The sequence below is a fragment of the Corvus cornix genome, chromosome 12 (genome assembly GCF_000738735.6).
Source record: "Corvus cornix cornix isolate S_Up_H32 chromosome 12, ASM73873v5, whole genome shotgun sequence".
NCBI classification, from domain to species: domain Eukaryota; kingdom Metazoa; phylum Chordata; class Aves; order Passeriformes; family Corvidae; genus Corvus; species Corvus cornix.
Genome location: NC_046342.1, coordinates 124,065 through 146,653, shown reverse-complemented (window position 1 = coordinate 146,653; position 22,589 = coordinate 124,065). Strand labels below are relative to the sequence as shown.

Here is a 22,589-nt window from a genome sequence, read left to right as displayed (position 1 = left end):
TCAAGAAAGGAACTGAACACAAACCTTACTCCCCCCAGGCAGCATGGCTTCACTATGTCCCAGCGAGTGCAAAGGAACAGCCAGCAACACATCTTGCAAAACCCTCTTCCTCCCTGAGAGGTACAAGCAGCACCCCTTAGCAAAGAAGGGTGGAAGAACTGTTAGTTTCTTGACCTGTTTGTTTCTTGACGACGATCAGCCTGTTTTCCTGTCTCTGAGCTTGCCCCTAACTCCAGACACTCCTGAACAAAAGATTCTCTTACACCTTAGCTTGGACATAACTTTCAGGAATCTCCAGGCTCTGGGTCCCACATGAGAACACCACAAGAACACAGGAAGCCTAAGGACCATGGAAGAGCTCCGCAGAAGTTTTCAAATCTGCAACATCAGAATTGTGGGAAAGCCGGATCCTTAACTCCCACTGGAGGTGCTCATGTCTTCATTTAGATCCCACCTTAATTGTACAGCAAACTGTATACATTGGACTGAGCTAAATCAAGAAAAAACCTGCATACATCATTTACTTTAAGAGCTGAATATCATTAAAAGTCCCATAGCAACAGGAGCTGTAAGATACTCCCTCAAACACCTCAGGGAATGCCTAAATAACAAATATTTTAAAACAACAAAACAGAAAAAGCATGGAGGGAAAGTCTGATCCAGCTCCCCATGTTGTCATGGTGACTTCTCAGTCATTTATGTACTTCAGACACATTTAGAAAATAGCTACATTTTTCAGCCTTCCCAACCAAATAATGCAAGAAAGGGAAAAAAATCCTGCCAGCTTGTCCCAAGCCAAACATATGGCAACTGGATCCTTTGATCAGGCAGCACCCCTGAAATATTTTAACCAATACTATTCCTGCACTGTGAATCAGGTACTCAGACAACATGGAAACCAACATCAGCAGAAAATTCAAATTAATAATCCATCCAATCTATTCATCATACAAGATTCTGACCACACTTGGACCAGACAGGTTTCTACTTTCAGATTATTTAAAAAATAATTACTTAAAACATTTCATTCATCCCCCATTTGCAGACACTGTTTGCAAGGAATTGGTTTTCTGTTACCAAGTACTATGCATTCCACATGCTGCTGTTATCATACAGAGCAACCAAACAGCCTTAGCCAGCTCAAAAAGAATAAAATCCTCTCAACATCTACACACAAATGCTGCATAAATACGGATTTTAAAAAGCATAAAATCAATACCGCTCCTTATGGAGCTATATGGAAAGAGCAAATGTTTTACCACCAGCACTAAATTGCTCACACTCAGCAAGCACTGCCCAACACTGCCAAACCCCCCCACTTCTACACCAGGAAAAGGCTAATGCATAACACAGTCGAAGAGCAGGCATCTAGTAAGACACCATTTTGACACAGTACCTGAAAAAGCATTACAGACTCCACAAGAAAGCGCTATTTGAACAGATCACAGCATGCACTCTTACCAGCAGCTCGCCAGCCCAGCCTGGCCAGCCATATGCCCCTCGCCCACCCACCTCCCAGCATTCAGGAAATCACCGCATTCGCTTCACAGACAGACCATTCTGATGACCCCCACCCTCCCCGTTAATCAATTAATGAAGCAAGACTGTTTTTTCCTTACTAAGCAACGTACGGACACTAGGTCACTTGAAGGTTGCCTGTTCCTTCCTGCTGCAGGGCCTCCCAAATAAAAATTGCCCAGCCAAATTCAGGCTTTTTTTTTTTATATTCATTCAAAGCTGTAGGAATACACTCAGCCCTTGACAATGCCGGCTTGCATGATGAAAGAGCAAAAGTAGTTTTGAGGCTGCAGAATGCCTTCTCCAGGTTACCATGGAAATAAATGTGGGAAGGGGAGGGGGCTTCTCTGATGGCAATTGCTGCTACTCGGTGGAGATGTTCTAAAGCCTGACTGCGTGGGAGTATAGTCCAGGAGAAGAAAATGTGTTTTACTATTACTACTATAATTTTACCTGCACTTCCTTTCATTTGCACCAAATTTCACATAGTTGAAAAGCATGAAACTTCCCTGAGATGCTGAGGGGACGCTGGCTGAAACAAGTACGATGTAAGATCCCTTCAATGATGAGCTGAAGAAACTTTATTTACATATTGGAATTTACACAGATGGGAATTAATGCTCAATTGCAATTAAAACTTGGTTGACAAAGATGAACCTGTTGCAGAGCTGAGGCTGTAACAAGGAAGACTATTTTCAGGAAGGCTTGATAAGGAACATCACCTTATCATTAAAACGCAGGGTAGCATTTCTCTTCCAAACAATTCTCACACACAGTGTGAAACAGATCACCTCAATGATCTTGTTGTCCCTTGCAGAACCGAGAAAAGGCCATCAATAAAAGCAGGGTGGGCACTGTGACCCACTGCTCCACACCGCTCCTCCATGAGGACCTGACTCATACCACCGCCACCCTCCCCTTCCTTGGGTCTTGTCAGGGTCCCCATGGAAAGTAAGCCAAAATAATCCATGGGAGGTGGAAGCTTGGCACCAAAATCCCAGTGAGAACAGCCAATACAACTTCATCAAACTGATTATATTTTATACAAATTTAATTAGTATTTTTAGGTTGGATATTAAGAAAATTCTTTCATTGAAACAGAATGGTTAAACATTAGAACAGGCTGACCAGAGCAGTGGTGCAGTCACTGTCCCTGGAAGTGTTCAAAAAAAGAGCAGACATGGCATTTGGTGACATGGTTTAGTGACCATCATAGGATTCAGTCAAAGGTTGGACTTGATGATCTTGGAGGTCTTTTCCAACCTCAGAAAGAGGTAAACGCTGCTCACTACAGTGACATTAACACAGTGCTCCAACCAAAGTGCAATACTCACTCTCCAGTATTTGCCACAAAGCAAAGTAACTTTCACAGTCATCAATTTACCACTGACTATTACCAATGTATTTAAATTTTGCACATCAAAAAATTCTCCAAGCGCTGTCTCTGAACACACAGAAAAAGTTTTTTAATAATAGTTAATTAATAGAGAGCTCTACCTTGGCACATTAGCCAGACCTCCTCCCTCCTCAGCCTCTCTGTAGAGGGCACCAAGAAGCCTGCGCCAACACAAAGACCGCTTTGATTTGCAAGCACAGCACCTAAAGGTGATGCACTCCAAAATCCACCATATATTTACTTATCATTTCCAATGGGCTTGTTTAGAAAGTTAAGCCAAAAAGAGAGGAGGTAATCAAGTTGTGGGCAATATAAAAGGACAGAGTACAGCTGGGGTGGAAATGCCGTGAGAAAAATTACAAGTCAGCTGGGCACAAAGCTGGAAAAACCTGTCAGGCTTTGGAGTTTTTGCAGAAATCCCCAGTTCTGGCTGCTCCACAGCTGCTCCAGCCAGCCCCCACAGCAGCTGCCTTCTCCCTTGAGCTCCCTCATCTCTCCAGTCCCACATCAGAGAAAAGGAGACACCACTGAAGTCCCAGTGCCCCGAGAGAAGTGGCTGATATCTTCTACACAAGTGGAGCCAGGGGAGAACTGGTGGAAGAAGTAACCTAGGCCAGGTCTGTTTGTGACTCCTCTCTCACTCGCAGAAATTTCTGCCCTAATCTAAATTGAGAGAAAAAAACAGTATGAAAACATGGTTTTTGCAACAACATGTCACAGCAGTAAGATGAATTAATACATTACATTTACATATATAGAATCCCAAGAACACATACTGCTGGCCCAGGAGTGGAGAAACCCGTCCTGGACCTGAGGGAAGGTCCATCTCCCTGTGAAGCGCAGAGTGAACAGTCCAACCAGTATATTTCCACTTGTTTTCCTCCTCAGCCAAATACAAGTTCAACATTTCTTTACAGGGCCACAAATCAAGAACCCCAATACAAATAAAACACAAATCTCATTTTATGATATCACAATAAAAATCAGTTTTGCTGATCATGCGTGACCACATGTGTACCACACAGTACAATTCTCCATGCTTTCCCAAGCCCCTACAGGTGGCCTCGCCATCAAGTCTTCATAACCACCAAGAGTAAAGTTTTACTCACAGCAAAATCTCAATTCATACGCAACATCAAGGAAGAACAGAATTAAATCTGCCAATGCAAACACAGCAAAGCGCTATAAAACACTAGCTGCTACACACAAGCAATGGGGAAGGGCTGAAAGGGCTTAAAAATCCAAACAGCCAGAAACCAGAGCAGCCCAAAGCCATGGGGCAGCTCTGCAGGGCTCACCTGGCATGGGCTTAGATGTTTCTGGCCGCATCCCCTCACACCATGCTGGCTTTCCACTGTGCCCCTCTCCCAGCTCCAGCAGGCACCAACTAGTGCAGGATGGGGAGAGTCTGGAGCAACTCAGATGTCCACTGTTTGGCCGGCAGCTGCCATCCTGATGCTTCTGCCCACTTGTCTCCTTCTCTCTAGGGACCAGTTTATGTGGCTAATAAATTTGGGAAAAACAGAAAGGAAAAGGAAAAAAAAATTGTATAGCTCTTTACCCCTTTTATTGACCACTCTGGAATGAGCCTGAGGAGCAAGAAGGGACAGAAAGCAAAATGAATAAACCTCACTTACTTAGGAAACCAGATTAAAAGCCACACCATCGACTACCAGGGAAGCTCAACAAGACCAGGGAGCAGCTCAGATTGATTATTCTTTTCTTTAAAAGGCAGCTGCCAGGGAGAGACAAAGGTAAACACTGAGGCTGAGCAGAAGGCCACGAAATTGCAGGGAGTGCATATTTTGATTATTAAAAGTCAAGAATATATTCATTTCTATATGTATACAAAAATTGCAGATATCCAGGTATGTCTGGAAAGGGCAGCCAGGAGATTTCTTTGAAACCTCCCTGAACAAACAAAAAAGCTTCACAGTTTTAGGCTTTCTAACAGCTAAATAGCAACAGACTGACCAGCCATCATTCCTGTGATTAAGTGGCTAAAACCACTGTGCTCCATGAGAGGAACATACACATCATACCTCGTCTCCTAGTAACAAGGCAAGGTATCAGATGTGCAAAGCTGAGGGGGAAAAAAACATACTTTAGTCTTCTACTGTAAAATAATAAATAGAACAAAACTGACAAATGACTGGCTATTTATTATTACATGATCCTCCTGTAACCTTGTTGAAGTTTTTTATCAGACCTGTGCGTGTCCAAAGAAATGAAGAGTTAATCTCACAGTTGGTGGTATCTTTTAGATGACTGATAACCTCTTACTGGAAGAGCAGATATAAAATTTAAAAAAAAAAAAAAAAACCACCAAAAAGAGGCTATTGTTAAGAGCAAACGATCATTTCAAATCATGTACCCAGCAAAACAGGGAACAAGTTGATACCTATTATTTGTTTACCCTATATTTTATTCTCTGACAACTACATTCACCTGCCAATGAAACAAAGGAAAAGTCAGCTTGCCTAACTGCAACACTGATATCTGTTGCAGACACTTGTGTTGCTGTGTATTCATACTATCAGTAGTTGCATGCACCAAAAATAAATTTAAAAAACCTAAGAAGATGCAACAAATCAGTCAAGCCACAGTGGAGCAAGCAAAATAGCATCATTTTTTTAAGGGGAGTAATATCTTTTAAATAACCAACAAAAAGATGTACAATTATTAATCCTTCTGAGAGCAGTACAAGTGCATCATGTTATCTGGTCCCTGGATAATGCCACTAGAAGGTGAAATGGTACACCAGCCCATGGAAATGGAAATTTACAGAGGTACCTGTTAGATCCAGGGACACTCTGTGATTTGCAATATGTATTTTTACAATTTTCTCCTCTGCAGAGCTGATTGGTTAGGAAGACAGAAAACTCAGGGTACTTTCGTGAGCCACACAGGTTTGCCCTAGTTTGACCTAGTCCAAGTCAGCTGAAAGGAAACTGAAGGGACTTTTTTTTAAAAGATGACTTTGCACAATTCTCCTTAAGTTTTCAACATTTTAAACCCCATCTCTGCTAACACCCAGCATTTCCTTCTCATATAACAGCAGAAAAATTCCTCGTATGCACTAACAAGGCATATAGGTGCTACCCTACAGACCATGGCTGCTTTAAAATATGAGTTTAAAAAAGCTATATGAAACAGTGTTCATTAATTATTATTTCCCCCTGCATGTGCAATCACTATAGGAGCACTGCAACTTTAAAGCTTGATCATTCCAATCCACTAGGAGTTACCTGAGAGGCATTAAGACAGCAAGGGGGTTTTATCACTGTTCTGTTGCAAGAGAAACTTTTGAAAACCAAGTAACTTTTGAGAAAATGGAAGGAGCTCTGCTGTTAGTCACCTCTGCTGCCAAAATATATTCCTTTAAGAACTCAGCATCTTTTCTCTTTTAGACTTAAACAAACTAAACAGAAATTTTTGCCCTGGTCATACAAATTTCTGAAACTTATTTTAATTCCCCCTTAAGACCTGCAGTAAAAATAAAGAGAGAGGTTTAAATCACTTGCATGATATAAACGGTGGCAAAAGAAAGTTAAACACCCAAATAACTTCAGCTATTTAAATTGGGTAATTTTTCTCCTAAAACAAACAAAAAAGAAATTCCTCAATAAAGCTAGATGAATGGGTCTTTAGAGACCTTTGATCCAGCCATTTCATACCACATATTCAGTAAGTGTATTAAATTTCATTGTACTAATAATAGGTTATAATTACTATTGTCATACGGACAGGTAGTGCTGACCATTCCTTTAAGCACAAATGTTTCTGAGTTTCAATCTTGGGCTGCGGGTCCCCAGAGTGTTCTGCTCTGGAATCACACCAGAAGAAAATCCAGAACCGAGCCAGCATGAAATGGGGAACAGGGGGAGCTGGAAGTCCAATTCAATGAAATCTATCAGATACAAATATGAAAAGTATGACGTGCCTTTTCCTACTTTCATTTTATTTTCATGGTCAGAAAATGCTTTGAAAGTAAGTAGAACTTATTTTTATGATGTCACTGATGGGAGCTATATACTTCTTCCAAAACATTTAGAAAGGAGGAACAAAACTCAAAAGCTGAAACCATAAACTATGACATGCACATTTATTCACAGCTGACTTTGCAATTTCCAATTTGGTTTTTATTGGGACAAAACCTCATGGTCTCATTTCCTTCAGTTTCCAGTGAACTTCATTATTAAAACACAGGGTTTTAAATAGACCGTGACTTCACCCAAGAAACAAAGGTAGTCTTTGTGCAAGGGGAACCACAGTTGTGTGCTCTGAATGGTGCATAACACCCACAGCTTTAGAAAGAGCATGAGCCAGGCCAATTCTTTTTAATTTTTTATATGTAATTCTTAATTTTTAATATATGTATATATGCATCTGTACATTATACATATATATATACACACACATATATGCTTTGACAACCACTCCCTTTAATAACTTCAAACTTAAAGATATGTACTTTGCTGGTGTTACCATAATTGTTCATGATTAATTTTATGTATCATCTCGTTAAGAAAAATATTAATACAAATCTACTCACAAATAACATCACTGAACAATTTTCTTCCCAAAATCCCTATCACTGCTGCCATAGCAGACAGTGCACAGGAGCAGCACACTCTGCTCAGGTTCATGACATCCTGAAGTCATCAGTGAGGAGAATGAACCTCTGCAATTAGCTGAATGCGTGTGTATGTATAATGTAGGCAACTTGCCTTCCGCATTTCCAGGGATTTCACAGTTTTTTGGAAGCTTGGGGATGTGGAACACCAGGGCTTGCTCTTGGTGAGAGCACTTTGATAACAGCTTGTTGGACCAGTGGCTAGTTTTAATTTTATTATTCCTACAAAGGCACCTAAAAATCCCAAAGGAAAGCAGAGCCCATCGAGATAGACACTGTACGAGTACTTACTAAAAACAGGCTTTGTTCACAGCTCAAACAAAGAAATGAAAGAAAGTAAAAAACAAAAGGAAAGTGCTGCCAAGGTTTCACAGCGGGAACAGAACTGTAGCAGGGGCTCCTGGCCAGAGTCCTAACCGGTTCCTGCAACAGGGCTAACTCCTTTCAGCCCCAGTTAGTGAGCTGGTAGTATTGTTTCAAACAAAAAGAAGTAAATAGGAGCCTTTGTTTTCCCACTCCACAAAGTAAATAACTGAAGTACATGTATTCTTGGTGCACACAACTCCTCCACATGGGAGACGTAGGCGAATTCTTGTGGGAATCCCCTACTAAAACACTGGCAGAACATCACTGGCACTACAGAAAGCGAATCTGTACATTAGTCACAGCCCAATGCAAACAGAATGTGCAATTCTTCAGGGAAAAAAAAAAGTGAAGAATCACACAGAGACTGACATTGTGCAGAGAAGTTAGTATCATGATAGCATTTCATGCAAGAAATAGTAAAAAGAACAGAGTCTTATCCCATATGGATTCAGTTGCACTGAGCAGTAAGTGTATTTGAAAGAAGTCAGATTTAAACCAATCCTGCCAAGCAAAGCATCAAGTTTTTCAAAGAATATACTTCCTCTTCATGCCACGCTGAAACAGGGTCATCCCACTGCTGCCATACAAGGTTTAATAGATCAAAGATTTTGTCCTCCACAAGTAGAAAAGCCTTGGATTGATTTTCACAAGTCCATTAAAAATTGTTTTTAAATATACTTGTTAGCACATGGAAAGAGGCAGGTGGGCTCATATAGGGATTTATATCAAAGTAACACTATCCAGAACAGAAATCATATTTCTGTAAGGATCTAGAATGTAAATATGGGGCGTCCAAAACAAGGACTAATTCCCATCCAAATTCCATAATACAGCAGCCTTAGCCAAAGAAAGTGGAAGGTTTCATTGAATTAACACCTATTTTTCATGACTAAAGGTGACATAACCCTGCAATAGAATCATAGAATCATTAAGGCTGGAAAAGATCCGGAAGATCAGTAAGTCCAGTCACGAATGCAACACCACCATGCTCACCATTAAACCATGTCCTCAAGTGCCACATCAATATTTTCTGAATGCTTCCAGGGATGGTGACTCCACCACTGCCCTGTGCAATCTGTCCAATGCTTCACTTTCAGTGAAGAAACTTTTCCCTAATATCCAATCTAAATCTTCCCTGATGGGGAAGAGGTCATTTCCTGTGGTCCTGTCCCTTGTTCCCTGGGAGCAGATCATGAATCCCCTCTGGCTGCACCCTCCTGTCAGGGAGCTGTGAAGAGATACAAAGTCTCCCCTGAGCCTCCTTTTCTTCAGGCTGAGCTCCCCAGCTCCCCCAGCCGCTCCTCGTCCTCCAGAACCTTCCCCAGCTCTGTTCTCTTTCCTGGACACACTCGAGACCCTCAAGGTCTTTCTTGTCATAAGGGACCCAAAACTGAACCCAGGATTCAAAGCACAACCTCATCAGTGCCCAGCACAGGGGAAAAATAGGAGACTTCCCCTCTGTACTTCTTTTGGGCTCAGTGCAGCATCTCCTGCTGGAGCAGGCAGAATGCTACACTGCTTTCCTCTACTTAAACATTCAATTGGACCACCAGAGGTCTTCTTTCTCTTGCTTAGTTTCCAAATTAATTCAGAAACACCAAAAATGGTGTTAAGACAAATTACTTTGCAGAAATTTGCACAGTAACAAAGAGCCTGTGATTATGTCAGCAATTTTCATATGGGCTATTGTTTTACTTCTGATTTATGAAAAAAGCTTTAACATTCAAAGCTTTATTCTGCAGCTTTTGCAATTAGCTGTACATATGTATGCTTTCATGAAAAACAAAGCAAAAGTTTTTTTGTTTAATTTTCCCTTTCAATTTATCTTTTGCTGTAAAGAAAAAGGTTACAATTCACTCAATTGCTCATTTCTCTTCCAGGCCTAAGAGGTACAAATGCCTTAGTTTCCTTGTCAGGAACCAGCAGCAGCACACTTGCCTGACATGGCAAATCCATGTATCTCACTCCATGCCAAGAGAAAACTTAAAGCTTTATAGATACAATTTAAAAAAAAAAAAAAAAAAATCGACAAAATCCTACTAACTTCAGTATTGCATCAATCAAAAATCAGTGCCTGTACAAAGATCTGCAAAATTCAAATCAACTCAAGCCTGTAGTTTTTAGAGTCCTCATCTTGGATTTTGGAATGTGTTCAACCATAATTAATCAGGCTTAATAATAATCTTATTATACAAAAGGCGTTTTTAAAAACCCCCAAAAAATCCCGAAGCACTTCACGAAGTAACATTTCCATTCACGTGAAACAATATATCAATTACAGACATTCAAACACCTCCCAGATGAGATTTTGGAGGTTTTTGCTGAACAGACCCAGAAAAAACTACAAATCAAGAGACTCAGTTCTTTGAATTTTTCCAGCTGCTATTTTGGGCCCTGAGCATGGCAATTTGGAGAGAACTGCTCTGTGACCAGAGTCTGTCCTGAGCTGCTCTGGACCCAGAACAAGCTCAGTACCTGCAGAAGAAGGATTTACTTTTGTCCTTTGATTTTTCAAACAACCATGAGACTACAACCTGGCTTGAGGAACAAGGTTGTAATGCACTTGTTTTGCACTAACTTGCCAATTTTATGGCACCCAGGACTTCTGGTTTGAATGTTGTTCTTTAAAGCACAGCCTCTCACACGTGTTTAAATGTTTGGCACAGGACAGCCCAAAGAGCTCTTTGTTGTAGCTTGCTGCCAAGAGATTTGGATTTGGGCTGGTTATCGTTTGTTCCCTCTGTACTAATGACATCTTTTAGACAAACATTTGGCAATGCACTCTTGGCTCAAAACCCCCCACATTTTCTCAAGGAAATGTCCTTTCATATTAATAAATGAATATGAAAAATGAGGAGCTCTGTATGAAAAAGGTGGTAAACTACTGTACTGGTTATGAAACAAAGCAAAACTTGGACCTGTTGGACTACAGGAAAAAATGTAGGGCACAAGCGAAGACAGAAAAGGCAGAACACCACTTTCAAGAAATTCCCACGTTTCCCACAGAGAGGGAATGTGTGCAAATGGAGTCAAACAAACCACCCATGCCCTCAGTTAATGCCAACAGCACTAAAACAGAGCCGCACTGAACCACTCCGTGATTGGTGCCCCACTCCACTCTTCCCCGACCTGTAAAACACGATTTTCCACACAAGTAATTTCAAGTTCATATTAAGGTAAATATTTTGTTGCCCTTGGAACATTGCAGTCTTCTGCTTGCCTTCAAGAGCTGTTCAGATCTTTAATCCAAAAGAAAATAATTTTTATGCATCTTTTGCCCCCTTCAGTAGTACACCTTGAGAAGACTCTGGATCTTTTTGCTTGCAGTGAAACAAGTTGATTTTAAGAAGGACAATTTTCTGGACACTTGTAGTAAACCTTGCACAGCGGACAGAGCCCCAGGATTGCTGGGACTGGTACTGCAAACACATAATGATGCAGCTCCTCCACAGTCCCACAGGCACCCAGAAACTGCATCTGAGGCAGCAGTAATCTGCTGTCACTTATTAAGTTGAGCTTCAACAGATGTTTAAACAAAACTGAGGTTTATCATCAATAAATCTGTCATGCTCGCTTAGCTTTGCCTCTAATTAGGGATGCACAAACCCCCCTTGTTCAATTTCAAATCTCTTTTCAACACAGTTTAAAGGCTCAGTTTGTCTCAGTTACTTCTTTATGGTTTTGGTCTAATTCTTTTATGGGGTTCTGAGACAAAACTGAAGTGGAACAAAAGAGTTGACCATGAACATTATAAGAAAAGTTGTGAAGAAAGAGTGGAAGTGAAAAAGAAAAGATTCGGGGAACAGATGGTAAGGGAAGAGGGAGGGCAGCAAAGAATATGACAAATGCATACCATGGCCTGTAAACTATTTCATCCCAGCTTGGCTTTTGGGCCATCACATGCAGAATTTCTCTCTTTTAATATATGAGAGGTGGGGCAAGTAAAAAGGGAAGAGAGGTGAAGATGTGGGGTTTTTATCTCATGCACAAGATACACAACAAAGGGAAACCCAGATTTAAACTCCAAATGGTACAAATTATTGATTTCAATTTTGTCAACCCTCCAAACACAAACTTTGATGTCCCTCCAGGCATTTAACAGCTTTCCATGCTCCATTTGGGACTGTCCACCTCTCATCTAAAGGGAGGTATCCTGACAGTCTTACCTTGTAGCATCTCACCCAGACAGACTGCATAGGTTTACAAGCACCCCTTCTTCACTGTATTTCCAAATTGATCCCAGATTGAGCCTTCGTCTGAATTAGAAAACCTCTGAATATCTGCATGGGCTAAAGACAACATATATCATCTGAAAAATGTGGAAGTGTATACTAGCAAAAGGTAGCAAAAGTAGGCTTAAATTGTGCAACCAAAAATGAAATATTGCTCATTTGCAATGAACGCTACAAATGTGGGCCTCAGCTGAGGGAACTGGCAGGCTGACAGACAATGCTGCTACCCATGGATACCTTCCTTCAGCTCCAGTAGCCCTTAATCCCGCTCTGAGAAGTGGCTCTGCAGAAGGCACAGTGTTCTGGTGCTCTGGGCTGCTTTCGGGGGCTGCCTGCATGTCCATGTGCCCAGGCTTTCCCCCTCTTTTTTTTTCCACCCACAATCAATTCGAAAGGATCGTAGAATCACAGACTGGTTTGAGTTGGAAGGGGCCTTAAAGCCCATCTCATTCCACCCCCTGCCACGGGCAGGGATATCTTCCACTATCCCAGGTTGCTCCACACCCTGCCCAACCTGACCTTGGACACTTCCAGGGATGGAGCAGCCCCAGCTTCTCTGGGCACCCTGTGCCAAGGCCTCATTACCTAGTCAAGAATTTCTTCCTAATATCTAATGTAAACCTACTCACTTCCAGTAAAAGAGTAAAGAAGTTTATCACTAGGCCAGATCAATATTCATGGACAATTCTCCGAGCCTTCTCTGTATTCTTTTCAACTTACAGAAGTGTGGGAAGAGAGGGAAAAAAACCAAAAGGCAGAGAAGTCTTCAGGGTGGGCCATGTCCCAGAAATTTGTAGCTCCCTAAAATCAGCATTTTTGGACAAGCAACCCAATCCTTCCAACTGTGCAGTCTGATCTAAATTCCTGAACAAGGCTCTACTAATGAAAAGGACCCATCCACAATTTTCCCAATGCTAGGATAGATTTAGAACACAGGTGGACTGGCCAACAAATAAACTGCAATGTCACTGACTGATCACGGGTTTTATCAGGGTAACTCTGTTGTTATATCAAGAACGTACATAGATCCATGAGATACACACACCTCTAAGCAGAATAGCTAAGTAGATGATTCCCAGACAAGAAATATTCTTCCACGTCTGTTCTGCAGATTTTTTGGCCATTTCTTGTTGCCCACAGATAGAGTGGTAGGTTATCTTACATTACAATAGATACAGTAAACTAGATTTGTCAGCGGTTTTTGTTTTGTTTTTTAATTATTTTTTACTAAAAAATAAACCAAACAAAAATACTAGCGTTGAATTTGAGATCTCAAAATTTCCCCATAACACTCCGATTTCTTCAGACTCTAATGCTCATCAGAAAAGGTCATTTCAAAGAGCAAAACACAGCCCTGAATGATCAAGATAGTAAGGACATCCCACAGTTTGCAATCTCCCAGCTCCAGCTGCAAAGTCACAGCCAGGGCACACCTTGCGTTCCCCCAGCTGGTGGGTTTGCAGAGACTGCCATGGGTGCTGCCGCTACACCCTTGCTTGCACCTTGGATGGTGATTATGCCTAAGTGCAAAGCCTTTTAGGGAATTACGTCAGATGAAATGATTTGGCATCTCCCAACCATCCAAAAAACCCCAAACGAGTAAGGCACAGCCACAGATTCAGGTTTTCCACTGGGAGAAGAAGCAGAGTTCATGTGCTAGCTATTTCAACTGCATTATTTCAAAGATAGTATCAATAAAATGTTAGATTAATCTTACAGCTTTTTACTAAAAACATTGGTGAGCCGCATTACCTCCAAAATGGTGGTGTAATTAATCTTACTGCTTAGGCAGAGTACTTTAGGAATAGGTTCAGCAGAGGTAAAGAAAGAGACATGAACAGAACAAAAAACTAACAAATGCGACAGATTAAGTTATTTGGCAGGAGGCGGATTATTTCATATAAAATTACGCCTTTTACTCACAAACCAGCCACTGACCCTTGTCACACATCTATAATCCTCCTAAATACCACACAGTTTGAACTGAAACAGCAAAACATGACCCATCTCTAATTTACACTCTCTGGGTAGGAGCTGCTTCTTAAGATGAACAGCAGTGACAAACTGACACAGGTGTACAAAAGTATTGCTGAGGTAGATCAGGTACAGTCATGGAGCTGTGGAGGTCATCAAAACAACCTCACCCAGAGCCTTTTAGAACGTCTTATTTTGTTGACTTAAGAAACACTGCTACAGCAAAAATTTCTGGCTCGTTTTTCTCCTCTGTTTCCTATACTCACCATAACACACACAGAAGACCTGTGCTAACATTGGGTTTTAACCCACTGCCTTATCACACCATGGCCCTACAGGGAGTTCAGCTCCACACTGCGACAAAACAGAGCCACCCTCACTTGGTTTTCTATCATGGACAGGGAGGTGCTCAAGAACATTTTGTTTTCACGAAGCTAAGTCCAAACCATTTATGTATTTGTAATCACTGTCAATATTGTGGTAAAACCTGCGAAGGCACCAGGGCTCCACCACATGAATGGATATCAAAATCACTCACCTTTTGATGAGTTTAAGAGTGTAAGAACACACTCTTCTGAGCATCTTTGCTCCCACCACTAACCGCTCATTAAACAAGAGTACAGAATCATGGAAGGGCCCTCAAGGTTCATCTCATCCCATACTCTGGCATGGGCAGGGACACCTTCCACTATCCCAGGTTGCTCCAAGCCCCATCCAACTGGCCTTGAACACTCCCAGGGACAGGGAGTATCATTTGCAGTAACAGTTCACCAGAAGGTGAGGGTGACTGTGATTTTATTTGTTGCATGATTTTGTTCAAAGCCTTTATAAAAAAGACCCTTCTCATTTACTTTTTTCTTATGAGACATGTGAAAAGCCCAAGCAGAATATATAAATATTCCCAATACACACCCCTCAAATTTTACAAGTACCCTATGAAAACATTTTGGAAATAAGATGTTCTGAATCTTTTTCTAAACCAACATAGGAATACGGAATTTTTCATGCTGGATCACTCAGGTTTTCATCCTTAAGCATCAAGTGTCATCTGGTGGATTGACACAGAACTGCACCAAAGAACCTCTCACAAAAAATTTTACTAGGGAGGAAAAAATAAATGAACTAAAAAGAGAGAATATTTACCTAAGGCCTCAGAGATTAAAAAATAGAAGTCCAAACCTCTGCCAGGTGCAGGTATTTAGAAGAGGATCAGCCATAAGATTCTTACAACACATCCAGGGATTTGATGGACTTACCTCACTGAAATTCGGGAAACGCAATTTTTTTATGACTTACTGTCCAAAAGCTACTAAAAAGCTGTATGCCTCCAACAAAGACATTGAAAAATCTCAGTCAAATATTTATTTAGCTTTTTAATCTAATCTGAGATCTATAAGTGACTATCTGAATCTGGAACTGGAGCTTTAAAGGAAAACAGTCGCCTTGGGTGAAATGTCAAGCTGTTTTCCCTCATGAAGAAAAACCCAAAAAATTTAGAAAATTAATCAAGGCCAACAAGGATGCTGCAAAACTTTAAATAAAAAAGCAAACATTTAACTAGAAATCAAACTTCCTATTTCTTTCAGTGCCTTTGAAACACACATTCTGTGCTCCTCTCTAAAGCAACATTAACCCGCTCTGATATCATGATTTTAAAAAACAGACATCTCCTTTCTTATCACTAAAGAGAAGTAAGAGACTGAGCCAAGAAGAGAAAGAGAGATTGCAAGAAACTCCTTCTAATGAAGCTCCTGGAGACAAATAATAATAAAATCTAAAAAACCAAACCAACCAACCAACCAACAAAAAAAAAAGGAGCCTTTGCCAGGATCACCACAAAAAGATTATTTTCTATCAGTTTTAATGCTTCAATTTGAAAAGTAATCCCCCCTCCAATTAATATGTTAAAGACATTGATTTTGAAATATATTTAGCAATCTTGATAAGCAAACAATGGGGCACATACCTCCAGGAAACACTCCAGTTTATAGGAAGAAGACAAGTGTTGACCATCCTACAAAGCAGAAAAATCAGCAGCATCTTCCTGGCCTTTCAAAAAATTTCATTGCTTTTTGTGGAAGGTCATGGCTGCTGATGGCACTAAAGCAAGTTTTAATTGTGTGAAATTATGGCAAAAGCCAATTGCCAGAGAGGGCAGCCCAGCCTCCACAGCATGGCTCTGTTTATCAAGGTCCTAGAATGATTTGGGCTCGATGAGATTTTAAAGATAGTCTCATTTCAACAAGATGATGCTGCCATGGACAGGGACATCTTCCATTATCCCAGGTTGCTCCAAGCCCTGTCCAACCTGGTGTTGGGCACTTCCAGGGATGGGGCAGCCCCACCTTCTCTGGGCAACCTGTGCCAGGGCCTCACCACTCACACAACCAAGAATTTCTTCCCAAAATCTAATCTAACCCTGCCCTCTGGCAGTGGGAAGCCATTCCCCCTTGTCCAAGGTCACTCCAGGCCCTTGTCCGAAGTCCCACTCTAAATCTCTTAGGGACTCTTTAGGCACTGGAAGGGGCTCTAATGTCTCCTGAGAGCCTTCTCTTCTCCAGGTTGAACACCCCCAGCTCTCACAGCCTGGCTCCAGCCCCAGCTAGTACAATCATAGGACTGCACGCTTTAAACTCCTCTTGTTTATTTCCTTTGCTGTATTCATGTGCATAGAGGAATTTAAGCTGGGCCCCAATGAAGCCAATTTACTGGCTGGAGTGGTTGGAATTCCTTTGCAGTGCTCTGCAGGTGCTCTCCTGCTGACCTGTGATCCCTCTCCAGGTTCTGGGCATCTCTTGCTATCACTGCCATCAAACCAGAAGGAGTGGGATGGATTGAGATTCTCCTACTTTAGTTTTTTGGGTCTAGTGGCTGAGTTACATGTTAGACTGGGTTGTTCTGTGTTATGAAGTCAGACTCCATCAACTTCATCATGATCCAAAATAAATTTGATGAGCAAAGGACACCTTACCTTACAGACACAGAATTAATCTGCTCTCTGACACTTCTTCGCTGTGTGGGATCAAAGAAAAGAATGACCAAGGCTCAGCTGGAGCCTTGAGGCATGACCCCACCAAACTGGCTGTCAAACTCCACTGTGCAGGTTTTCCAGGGGCTGACAAGGGATGTGTCACCATCCCCATTTTAGTGTTAGCCAGAGAGTTCCTTTGAAGCTATCTCCCAACTCACTTCATGCTACTGTGTTTTGGTTTGTAGCTCATCACAGTCTCGGAGCATATGACCTGTTCTCTTTTAAGAGGAGAGGCATCCAGTGAGTGCGTCAAGCACACAACAGCTGCTGACAGGCATGTGGTCCTTCATGGCCTACCATGAGCTGACCTAATGTATAAGCCCTTCAGACTCACACCCAGGGCAGTTGGTGGTCCCCAGCACCACCTTCCTTCCACAGATCCAGTTCTACAGGCTGCAGTAGCTACTGATGTAGACATGGAAAATACAAGCTATTTTTCCTTTCTTTGGTATTTTTAACCTGAAAGTAAACATTTTACATAAGCAAAATCTACCACTAAATATGAAAAACTAAGAATACATCCTAAGCGGAACATTTACCTCATTGCTGTTTTCAGTAAATTAATCTTATCTCAACTCATGATCTTTATCTGTTTTGCCTCCAATTCTCCTATCCAGCTGCCATGGGGGAGAGAGCGAGTGGAGCATGGTTTGGAGAGTCTTGATGGGAACGCCAAACTGGGGAGCACCATTCCCAAACCATGACACCACGAAACTAATCATGACCATACAAAGAGCAGAAAACTTGTCACTGTTTATAATAATCCTGACTACATATATAAAACTATGGTGTGCCCAACATCAACTATAACTGCTTCCCACTCCTGAATCAGAAACAGAAATACTCGAAGGATTATTTATACTCTTCCCTTAAAAGCCAAATCCAGTCTTCCCCCAAACCTGACACAAGAGAGAAGGCAACCACAAAGTCCAGTCTATCCAGGAGAAAGTGAGAGCAGACTTCACAGCGGGAATTTCTAACAGGCAGCACCCACTGAGAAAGGGTTTGTAAGAGACTGCTTATCTCTGCATCCCAAGTCACAGTTGCCACTAATAAATGCCAATGCTACAAATGAGAGCAGATCTATCTGGCTGCAAGGGAGACCATGCAGTGTCTATGCACTCCGGATCAAGCTGAAACCTTAGAGGTTATCCAAAACACCACCAGTTCTTCATGCAAAGAGTGTCTTGCTAGTAACACGCTAGCCTAGATCCAGCCCAAGATTTTGGGCAGCCTTAAAGCTGAACCAAGTCCAGCAGGGTTTTCCAGACAGTTCAAACAACCTAATCCTCTTTTTTACAGACTCCAAATAAAGTCCTCAACTGACCAAGACGAAGTATGGAAAAGACAAAAAGCTTCAGGAGATCAGAGGAAACAAAGCCAATCTTCTTCTTGACTTTCTCAATTGCTGTCAGAGGTCCAACTGAGACGACAAAGACCAAAAAGCATTACCTCAAAGCTCAATTCATAGGTGGCTGATTCAGTCAAAGTGTAAGCACTGTATACTAACATCTAAAAGTTCAGCTGTTTCAATTATACAGTGTAAGTCAGTACTTGAAACAGGTCAAGTTTCTGATTCTCCTGATTAGAAACCATCAAGCAACCAAGTGCAAAACGTGGTCTACCTAACTGCAGATAAAGCCAGAACACTATAGAGTAGCACCTTACCTCTCAGCAACTTCCTAGTTCCATGCCCAGTTGTTTTGGGTGAAATCTAAAAATATTCTAGGTAACTAAAGAGGTTAATACAGTTATACATATATTAAAAAAATCAATACACTGCAATACACCATGCATTTACCACTGGTGCTCCAAGGTAAAGATATGGTCTTGCTATTAGTCCTAGCAGAATAAAAAGCTCCAAACTCCGCATATATAATAAGAGGAGCCCTCCTCCACAAACTGCAGGGCAGCAACAGTGCCAAAATTAAGTTGTGTTACAGCTCGAGGCACCAGAATGTCTTACTGCAGTGCCAAGTAAAGCCACTTCAGTGAGGAGTCCTCATGCCCCATTAGGGATTGCAAACCCTGTGTTTAGGAGCATGGAAAGAAGCTGAGAGATTTACGAGAATTAGCAGGGCTGTATCTTGATTTTCCTACAACATCCACTTTTTCCAGTGAGGCAGATCTGTGGTCTTCTGAGGACTAAATCAAATGCCACTTTATTCAATACAAAAAGATGTAACTCCACCATGACACCAGCTTCCAGCTAAAGAAATCTTTTCCTGACTTACATCTTACAGATTCCTTAAACACACATCATTCTAGTTTTGCCTTTAGTGTTGGTGCCAGGACTTCTGGCTGCCAGCACAGTAGCAACTCAAGTTTGCAACGGGGGAGGGGGGGCAGGGGAGCATTCTTGACAATATTAGCAGTTAGGAGTTTCCTGTAACACCAGCAGAGCACTGGTGAACAGCTCAGAAATGCAGAAAGCGATTTTCTTCTCTCAGACTTGATCAGCCATTATAAGATGCCAAGACAGCCTCTGTTACCACTGGGACTGCCTGTAGGACCCCCAGAACTGCTGCAGAACCAACAGTTTAGACTATTCCCCAATGAATAAGACCATTGCAAAGCTCCTTTCTTTGGCAGAACCCAAATTACCCCACTTTTCAGCATCCCATTTTTCCCCTGCCCTCATGTAACCACCTGAGCTGCTGATCAGAAAACATATTTACCTCAAGAATGACAGATAGCTTTGACTGCTGCAATTTTCCCTAATCTCCAACTGAAAGAAATCTAGTCCTTCCAGATGGACCCATGTACTTCACAAGCTGAAGCACAAAAGGAACTTCTTCAATCAATTTCCACTGTAACAAATGCATCCCCATCTGACAAAGAGGAAAATGAAGGGGGGAAAAAAAAAGTTTTGTTCCTACTTTTATTTTCCCATTGGAACAGAGGAGTGTAACAGGAGGTAAACCTTTTTTTTTTTCTGCCATTTCCTGCTCTTAGAGACAAAAGTCTTTCATGCCACATAAACATTAAAACTCCTATCAAGCCCATAATTAGAGAGTGGAAAAGATAATAGAAAAACTATTTAAAATAGCCTGGGCTTTTTCCCTAATGATATTGACATGTTGAAGACAATCCTTAACTGTAAAGCACTCCAGATCTTAAAGTCAAATTACCTTACAATCTGCATTCTCAAATACATTAAAGATAATCTAAGGAGATTACCCAGAACTTGAATATGGAGAACACTCATGACATGATGTGTAGGGAACTCTACATTTGGTTCAGATCTCTGACCATACTTGGGACCTAAATCTGGGGAAAATAAATACCCATTTTCTTACAAAGCTGGATCTAACTGCAAAGGAATATACTGAACACCTATGAACCCAGGAGAATATTTTTTTCCCCCTAACAAAACACTGGTCAGTATTTTCCTCTGCTGTACTGGGTCTGCTTAGTATTGCCAGCTGACTACAGAACTAAAAACTCGAGTATCAGTGCTTATTTCTGAAGTGTCATCCCAACAGAATCATGTGTCCTGGTTCCAGCCAGGAAGGGGTTAATTTTTGCTGCAGAATCCAGAGGTTATTCCATACCACTTCACATCATTTTCCAGGATGGGGAAAGGGTCCCTTCCAGGTGGCATAGCGTGGTGTGGTCAGGTATTGTCGATCGTCCTGCATGGTGATTAGCACTCACCTGTGAATCATTGGCCTCTTTCCTGTTCATTCAGTATTATTATTGTTGCCTTTATTGTTAATTTTCTTGCCTCATTGCTGTTTTCAGTAAATTGATCTTATCTCAACTCATGATCTTTATCTGTTTTGCCTCCAATTCTCCTATCCAGCTGCCATGGGGGAGAGAGCGAGTGGAGCATGGTTCAGAGAGTCTTGAGGGGAACGCTAAACTGGGGAGCACCATTCCAAAACCATGACACCATGAAACTAATCATGACTGTACAAAGAGCAGAAAACATAATAATAATCCTGACTACATATATAAATAATAATAATAATCATAATCCTGACTACATATATAAAACAATGGTGTGCCCACATTTACAAACACTGCAAGCCCACTTTTAATAGTGGGTTAGCCTACCTGAACTCAGAAGATAATGCTCCTTTTCCATGCAAGGATCCAATAATGTATAATGTGAACTAAAGCTGAGCTCGTATTGCAAAGGATCTGCTGTTTGCCTCCACTGGGATGAAGCTATTCCAGCATGTATATAACACCTGATGTTATTTTTGAAGGTCTTCTTAAAAACCAAACACACCCAAAAAAATCCCAAACAAACAAAATAACCGAACCAAACAAACAAAATAACCGAACCAAACAAACAAAATAACCGAACCAAACCAAACAAACAAACAACAACAACAAAAAAAACAAACAAATCAAACAAAACCAACCACAACATCCCTCCCCTCAAAAAAAACCCCACAGAACCCTCCAACATAAAGAAGAAAACCACCCCCAAAACAGTACTTGTAACAAAGATTTTGGTATCTTCCCAGCCAGAAGACTCTTAGCCATGCTGGCCAGACCTCAGATGAGTTTACATGGACAGCCCCAAAAAAGCAGGTGCTAAATATCTGCAAGTTGCTTTACCGGAAGAGAGCTTAAAGAGTGCTCTTAATTTGGAGACTAGCACAGGGAAACTAATCAAATCTAAATGCAAATAGTTCTTTTTACATGGTCAGTATGACAGAAGTTGAAGGAAGGAAGAAACTGAAGGTGTTTGCATTAACTTTCTGGAATAGTTAGTGTGCTGGGAATGTATTCAGAAGCAAGTCTGCCTGATGGAGTGTGGGTCTGTCAGCTTAGACCTAACATTTAGAAGACAATTGTCAACACTGAAAAACGGACTGGAAGGAAGGAAGTCATACTCCTGATTTCTCTCAAAAATCAATTAGTTTAAAAAAAAAAAAATTCAAACCTACAAGACAAAACCCAAGCCAAAAACCACATTAGATTTAATATCAGTAATCAACAAAACTTGAAAATGCATTTAGTTCCGTTTTAGTCCTTGTATTCAGACTACACCGAGAACAGATGTAATGGGTGGGACTGACAGAGAGCAGCAACGCTGACCTATCTAGGTCAACTCCAAGAAAGAGACCAGAGATGTCAATATCTTTACTGAATATGCTACGTATTTCAGCCTGACAACAGAAGCAAACACTGTCACTATCTAGCCTCTACAAACATTTCTAAGCTATCTGTAAACTGCTGTAGAAATCCACAGCTGAGCTACACTTCAAATCCTGCATAAATCAGCCTTTATCATGACTGCCATTAAATAAACATAAAAATAACAATGTAGAAAAAATGCAGACTTCCAGTTTTTGTGGGTTTTTTGTTTAAATAAAGTAGCTAAAATCCTGCAATTGTGACATTCAGCTCTTAAAAATGCATTTAATGTATTTCAAAAGGAAGAGAAAAAAAATTGGACACTATAATTTAATCAATACC

The 22,589-nt window shown here is 41.2% G+C and overlaps 1 protein-coding gene across 6 annotated transcripts in view; it reads right to left on the bottom strand.

Moving 5' to 3' along the window:
• FGD3 (FYVE, RhoGEF and PH domain containing 3) overlaps positions 1–22,589 on the bottom strand; it is a 102,542-nt gene that overhangs the window by 68,301 nt on the left and 11,652 nt on the right. The window contains exon 1 of one of the 6 annotated variants that reach the window (XM_019292029.3): positions 1,620–1,786. The exons of the other annotated variants lie outside the window; for them this stretch is intronic. The gene's annotated coding sequence lies outside the window, so the exon portion shown is untranslated. Of the gene's footprint in view, positions 1–1,619; positions 1,787–22,589 lie in introns of those variants that run through there. 6 annotated transcript variants of the gene reach the window in all.